Here is a 7,956-nt window from a genome sequence, read left to right on the forward strand (position 1 = left end):
CTCTGAGCTGGAGATGAGTGGAATGAACCGCTGTTGCTTGGCCCTTTGTTTCTTCTGGGTAGCCCTCATCTGGCTAACGTGCCGGCCGCACAGACGGATGCACACGGGCCCGCATCCGTCCGCATCCTTTCACGCATTTGCGTGTACTTTGACCAGAGTCGATTGTGTGTGCGATTTGGCACCAGTAGGCGTGAGGCCGAATGCAGACAAGCCTCCCAAAGCTTGGACATTGTGCCGGCCCCCTTTCTGTGGACCCCCAGCCCTTCTCACTCCCCCTTCATCCCCTACAGACCCCTCCTCTTTCATCTCACCGCCCCAGTTCAATGTTAATGTCCAGTGGTGTCCACTCGTCAGACGTCTCGCTCCGGAGCAGAAACCCCAAGAAGAAAGGATAAAAAAAAGAGTGAAAGAAAACCAAACCTGAACTCTCACCATAACCTCCTCTTGTGTGCTGTCCAGCTGGCTGTGACCCTTGACCCCCTGACCTTCACTCCTGACCCCTGGACCCGTTCCCACGCCACGCCTTTTTGTGTCCACCTCGCCATGGCAACACCTTGGTCACTGCTGCTGCCACGGTAACAGATGGACAGGGGCCTGCCTATAACTTCATGCAGCCCCACCCTGAGGGAAAAGCGCCATGCACAATCTGCTCTAAGTCCCCATCCTGTCCCGTTTGCTGTCACACACACACACACACACACACACACACACACACTCGCACTCGCACAGAGCGCCCCATCTCGACTTCGGCGCCTCCTGTACCGCATTCTAACACCCCCTTAGATGTACCCCCTCAGCAGGGGCCTCTGGGCATCAGGGCCTGATAGAGCCATTAAATCAGAGATCCCAGATTTGCCATGGCAGCTACACGGGACATACATGGAAATAAGAACTTGCCCATTAGATGACCCACATATCCCATTTCACACTGCTGGTCTTTATGCTTCATAGCATAGGAATGCAAACATCATCACCATCACTCTGCTTCTTTCATTAGCCCTGATGAGAAAAGGTTCTGGGGGGTGGGGGGGGGGGCTTAGTTTGCTAACTCATAGACAAACGGTGGCCTGAATAGCATCGCTGAGGAGCTCAACAAGGTGCAGCGACAGTGACAAACCCCGAAACATGGCCGTGTGTGTTTTGTCCCGTTATGGAGGGGAACGCCTCTCTCTCTCTCTCTCTCTCTCTCTCTCTCTCTGGGAGTAATCAAGTGGCATTGAATGTGGCATCCAGAGGAAACACTCTTGTCTTTGGGAAGTGAGTTCTGGTCTTCTCCCTGCCGAGAACCAACAAACAAGTAAACAACAAGTTCTGAAGAACCCCTCAATGTAAAGCCCCACCGCCACACTATTCTCAGATATATTTTATTGACTTTTCCTAATTTTCTTTTTTTGCATTTATTTTAGTTACTATTTGTAACCACTGAGGGAAAATCATGCAATTGAAGCCCTTTATTCCATATTTGGAATAAATCCTCTTCCATCCCTGCATGCATCTGCACCCCACTTTCCCTCTAGCCCCCCCCCCCCCCCATTCTACACCTTCCTCTTTTCTCTTCCCCCTCCCCTCTGCCTCTCGCCCAGTTCATTGTACCAAAGGAGATTTTCTCCATTGAGGCCGAGTCTCTTAGGCAACCCCAGTGCTGCATGAAATGAGGAGAGGAAGAGAGATAGCGAATGAGAGCGAGAGAGAGGGCGGGGAAATTGAGAGAGGGTGAAGGAAATGTAAAGGCCGAGGGAGGGCCGGGCAGAAGGAGGTTGGAGAAGGGAGGATCAGAGGAAGCAGAGACGGAGAGAGTGAAAGATGGAGACGCAGGACAAGTCCGGCCAGACGCCGACAGAGACGCAGCTCAGACGCGACCCAGAACTGAAGGCGGAAGAATGCGAGCCAAGGATGTCTGTTTGCAAATGTAAGGATGAACCTCCGAAAGGGACTTTATGAGCTTTCTGCAGTCATTCCTGATACTAATGTAAGGCCCCAAAGGGTCCAGATACCGAACAGGACTGAACTTTTGCCCTCTCGTCTTTTCCTTTGCTAATACTAACTGATGTCGATTATTTAAATATAAATATTACACCTAAAGTCTTAAATGAAGTGGGTTCCGGGAGGCTGTGCTGGTGCAGCACCGAACAAGACGTGGAACCAGAGCAGCAGGATCCCAGCATGTTGAGGTGGAAAAAATGGAACAAGCCACAGTTTAAAAGAGATACGAACGAGACTCCTTTATAGAGCAGGGGCAGAAAGCTGCGTTCCAATAACTGGAGAAAAGTTCCGACCCCCCCGTGTGTGGCTGCCATGACGGGAACTATTTCATATTTCTTAGAGTATCTACAAAAAACAAAAGTCAATCAAATGCTTTCCAGTTATTACAACTAGCTCTGTTTTATTAGCATTCTGGTAACATTTAGAGGTCGGGGTTTCTTCTTCACTATGTGGTGCGTGTAAAGTGTAAACTTTGTTCTGCACAGAGACTCAAACTGAGAGAAACGCTGCCGTCCTTTGTGGCCGCGCTGCTCTGCACCTCAATGGTGGGCACGCAGCACATGGGGCTCCCCTGAATAGGCCAGGCCTCACCAAAGACCACATCGTTTGGATAAAGACAGGCTCCCGCTGGAAGCTGGAACACCTCACAGAGCGAATCAGATGCAAAGGTTTACTTTTTACTTTTCTGGGGGGGGGGGGTTACCCCCCTTCCGCTAACTCAGTTTAATTTACTACCGCTGCTGCTCATGCATCTCATAAAAATACTGCTATGCTGAGTTATCATCTCAGGCCTTTGTCTTCTTTGATCCGTGTGACCGTCGGGGGGACCCGCTTCTTCTTTTGTAGCGGGTCACATCGGCGGCTCCCATTGGATGAGGCCCCCCCCCCCCGGGTGGTGACCCCTCCATTCACCATGGTGTCTCCCACACAGAGGACAAGCATGAATTAGAGTTCCCTCCTTGCCTTCCTGCTCAGTCCTCTGCTCTCGGTTGACCATCCTGTCCTACTTGTCCCTCCACAGGTGCTGACCTGAAGAAGACTCGGGGTCAAACGCCGTCGTGACAGGCGGTAATATTCTGACGGCAGTGCAATGACTCTTTGAAGCCAGCGAGTCGGAACCAAATCAGCCTTCAGTCGTCATCCGCCCGACCTCCCACGTGTGCGTGAGTATACGAACTCACCAATGAGCAAGGATGGAGGTCCGGAGCTGATTGTCCAAACGCAATTCTTGCACGTGCCTTTGTGAAACCAGGAGTTGTGGATGGACATCACACCCCTGATCTCCAAAATGCAGCAAGGCACCAATCGCCATGGATGGGATGAAGCACTGTGGCTTTGTGAGCGGATGAGTGAGAGACCCTGAAAGGCAAACAGAGAAAGGGCGAAAGAGAGAGAGAGAGAGAGCGATTGAAAAAGGCCGAGTGTGTGTTTATGTAAATGAGAAAGCCTGTAGGAACCTTTTGTTGACACTTTTTGAGGTCGGTTAAAAAACATTTCCCCATCCTTGAGCAGAATAGTTTCAAGTCGGCTATGTGAAAGTTTTCAAACCAAACAGCGAGATGAATAGAAAGCAAACGTGAAAAACATGAAAAATGTTTCCCCCGCTCCTTTGAGGTGAGCAGTAAATCGTTCTTTTACTGGCCGGTCTGCAAAATAGGCTGACTTTATATTATATTTATATTAATGTTGGTTTAAAATCAGCGGCACCAAACAGAGGCAGCAGGGAGCCTGAAAGAATCTACTTTCAAGACACTTTCCTGTCATGTGGATGTGAAATGTGAGTTTTAACAGGTTTTAAACTGACTTTGTTCTGTACTGCAGATCGGGGGGCGGGGGTGGTGGTGGGGGGCTCGAACCCTTTTCACCATTTTGGAAAAGGGTTCGAGCCTGTCCGAGCAGTAGAAAGGCCTGAATAGCTCTCTCCGTGTTCCTTTCATTTCCTTTCATTTTCTCACCGCTTATTCCGCTATCGGGTCGCGGGCCAAGCTGGAGCCAATCCCAGCAGTCAATGGGCGAGAGGCAGGGTACACCCCGGACAAGCCGCCAGTTCATCGCAGGGCAACACAGAGACAGACAACCAGCCACACACACACACTCACACCTACGGGCAATTTAGTGTCACCAATCAGCCTAGGCTGCATGTTTTTGGTGGTGAGAGGAAGCCGGAGAACCCGGAGAGAACCCACGCAGACACGGGGAGAACATGCAAACTCCTCACAGAATGGCCACAAGCCAGAGACGAACCTGCGACCATCTCGCTGTGAGGCAACAGTGCTTACCACTGCGCCACCGAGCCGCCCTCTCTCCGTGTTAAGTACAGTTGAATGTGTCCGGTTTGCAGTTCAGCACCGGCATCTTGTAAAATTTGCAGTGGAAGGGGGGAGTGACGGGGGGGTGGGGGTGGGGGGGGGGGTCAGGGGGGGCCAGACTCTGAGTAAAAAAAAAGGAAAAGGAAAGAAAGCAAAAAGGATTTGAAGAGGTGGCGCAGAAGGGAATGAAATGGTGAGTGAGTGAGATGAAGAAGAAAGCCACGATCTGGCAGAGAGAGAGAGAGAGAGAGAGAGAGAGGGGGGAAGCCAAGAGGACATTTTTGAAGGGAAATAACAGGCAGGCTCCTGAAGCGTGTGTGGCAGAGCGGTTGACTGCTTCACGGCACGACTGCCGTAAACTGGTGAGATTTAGAGATCGAAGTAGCAGGAAGCGAAAAACTCAGCCTGGGAAATACGTAGAGAGAAAGAGAGAAAGAGAGAGAGAGGGAGGAAAAGGAGAGGATGGAAGAGCGAGTCTGCATTAATATGCTAATGAGCTGAGTGAATGCACAACAGGCCCACTGACCAGGCTAATCAGTGGTGGACACACACTGGGGCTAATCCCTCACGTAGCGCTCACGCTCACGCACACACCACACACACACACACACGTACACGCACATCCAGAGCAGGTTAAAATATTTGGACAATGACATATTTGCATTTCTTGCAGTCCAGCATGTTGAATTTGAAATGAAACACGCTATATGTGAATTTAAAGGTCTGATGTCATGAATTCAGATGTAATTCATCTCCTTTGGGGTCGTCTTAGTGCAGGAATCACATCACTTTATTGAGTTCGGCCTGCCAACGATTAAAGAGAAAGAGAATCATAAAGAAAGTTCCAAAAATGCATGAATATGAATGTCAGAACACACACACACACACACACACACACGCGCGCGCTGTTTACAGGAATGCAGAGCATGAATAGGAGAAAAATAAATACAAAAATGAAACGCTGGTGGTTGAATTCGCATTGATTTCGCCTTTGTGTGTGTTTGTGTGTCTCTGTGTGTGATGCATGTGTGTTCAATAATATTTTCAGATGAATAAATATGCAATTTCAAAGCAAGGTTGGGTGTTTTGAATTGTTCCAAATTAACACTTGCATTATTAGAAAAGTAATGTCCAATCGTTCAAAATCCAGGGAGGTAAAAAAAAAAAAAAAGGCATGAAGAACTGAATAAATGTAAGTACCAAATATATTGTTGTAATGTTCTCCACATCGTCAGCTTCATTAATAGAACTCACCAATATAGTTCAGCCTTTAATTTTCAGTTTTCACACTACTGATCGATCGGTCCATCCGTGGACCAACGTGCAAATTTAAGAACATAACTATGACAAAATAAAAATACAAGTATTTATTATTAATTATCTGGCTCTGTTAGTGAAATACAGGTACAGGTACATTTTTTTGAATATAGAACTTTCTTGTTTATATCTTCTGGAGTATCCTACAATTAAAAACAACACTCATGGTGATAATGATGTACATTTTTATTTTTCTCAGATTCAAATTTATATTTAAAATGTATAAATAAATGAAAAAACAAATGTTCTAATGGAAACAAAAGACAAATTTAACAGTCACAATGTGCCTAAAGTACCAGCAGGTGGAGCCTAACAACAAGTACTCAACAGCCAGCCCTTGATGAAGGCAAAGTCAGCATGCTGTTCCAAAAGGCAAAGTTTCCCACCAAGGAGATGCTCCCCCATCTAAAACGGCTCTGATTCCACCCCTACCCAGGGAACAGGGAACGACATTCAAATGTTGCTGTACAATCACAAAGGCCTTTGTAACCATGCTGAGTACATATTCTCAGACTTTTCATAGTTCGGTCCATATTCTCAGACTTTTCATATATATATTCCAGCACTTTTGATATATATATATATAATAAGTTCCTGAACGGCATGCCATAGAAAATATATTTTTGGAATATTGGTGGAAACAGAATGAATAAAAATAAAGATACAACTTTTTTATTTATGACTTTTGCACAAGTGCATTGCATATACAGTATTTATTTTTCTTTGAACACATTTTTTTCTCTGTTGTATTTATATTTAATTAAAGTTTTAAAAAAAATTCCCTTTGAGAACTCCTGATCTTTCACTCTTTTCCCTCAATAAATTGATTATTTCCCTGTTTCAATCAGCCGTTTTAGCAGCATCAATCGTCAGCAGGTGAAACCTGTATTCGATGTACCTTCTGGGTTACTGACTCAGTGACTCATTTAAACTCGATTCAGTAAAAAAGATTCGAATTTACCATCACTGGTACAGATCGACAGCTAAGCAGTTTATCTGTACTAGTTTAGCATAGTTATAGGAAAATAAATATATTGTTGATTATGTATTTCTATCACTGGCTATGCTAAATATATAAAATATAATATTATAGAATAAAGCTTGAAGAGGATGAAGGATGGGAAGGCAGTCGGACCGGACGACATACCTGTGGACTGCTACAGTCACTGGCATGGAGGGCATTAGGCAGGTCCAGCGGTTCCAGCAGGTCCTCGCCAGATGTTACAGCATGTATTTAATACTCAGGCTCAGGTGTCTCCGCTACTCGTTTGTGCTGTTTAAGTAATGGAATCGTTCCAGGGCTTGTTACAAAACACTCTGTGGGGTTTTAAACTTTTTACAGTGCTCAGACAAATCTAAACCAAAACATACAGCCGGACAGCGTCCGCTCATCGTTCACCTTGAATGAGTTTGTTTAGCGTGCTGATCAAAGCGCCAGTACAAAGGAAATGTACACACGCACGCCAAACATGGCATGTAGCGTCATGATTGGCCTACTAAGTTACATGGGTAAATCATCTTTTTATAATACTGCCCCCCAAGGGTGGAACTGTTTGACTCCCGCCCTCAAAACATGCACCTCTTTGGCCTCCTTCAAAACGGCCCTAAAATACACGTTTCAGGGGGACAGAAATGGAGATAGTCATCACGACTCTCTCCGGATCAACCCCCCCCCCCCCCCCCCATCCCCTTTTTTGTCCACCTACGTTGCACATATTAAGTGTCTTTGTAATTGATTGTAATTTATGTAATTTATTGTCATTCATTGTCATTTTACATCTGTGGTGTGATTTATTGTAAATTTGCATCTGTGGTGTATTTTTTTTTCTTTTTTCTAATGTTATTTTGCATAAATTGAGTAATTTAATATTGGTTTTATTTTTATTTGTATTGCGAAAATTGTACTGCTAAATGTCGATGATTTATGTACTAAGGACTTTCAACGGAAACAAGACCGCAAGGGCTTTCATGAAATGCTCCTCTTAGACAGGATGTTTGACTGTACTTGTACTGTAATACATGCTACTGTGTGACTGTACTTGTACGCTAACATTCTATCTAATAAATATATTCATCATCATCATCAGTCATGTGGGCGTGTTTAAAGGAAATGTCAATCGTCCATAGGAGTGACTGTGTGTGTATGTGGTTGTGTGTGTGTGTGTGTGCGTGTGCGTGTGTGTGTGTGTGGCTCTGTGACGTTTATCCGAGGTTACCCCGCCTCCTTCCCATTGACTGCCGGGATAGGCCCCGATGTGACCCGCGACTCGGGGACGGAGGAATGAATGAATATTCTGAGCTGAACTCTTGACCCCTTGCCCTCCTGCCCTCATTCGGTTATATGTAA

The sequence above is a fragment of the Brachionichthys hirsutus genome, chromosome 13 (genome assembly GCF_040956055.1).
Source record: "Brachionichthys hirsutus isolate HB-005 chromosome 13, CSIRO-AGI_Bhir_v1, whole genome shotgun sequence".
Lineage (NCBI taxonomy): Eukaryota > Metazoa > Chordata > Actinopteri > Lophiiformes > Brachionichthyidae > Brachionichthys > Brachionichthys hirsutus.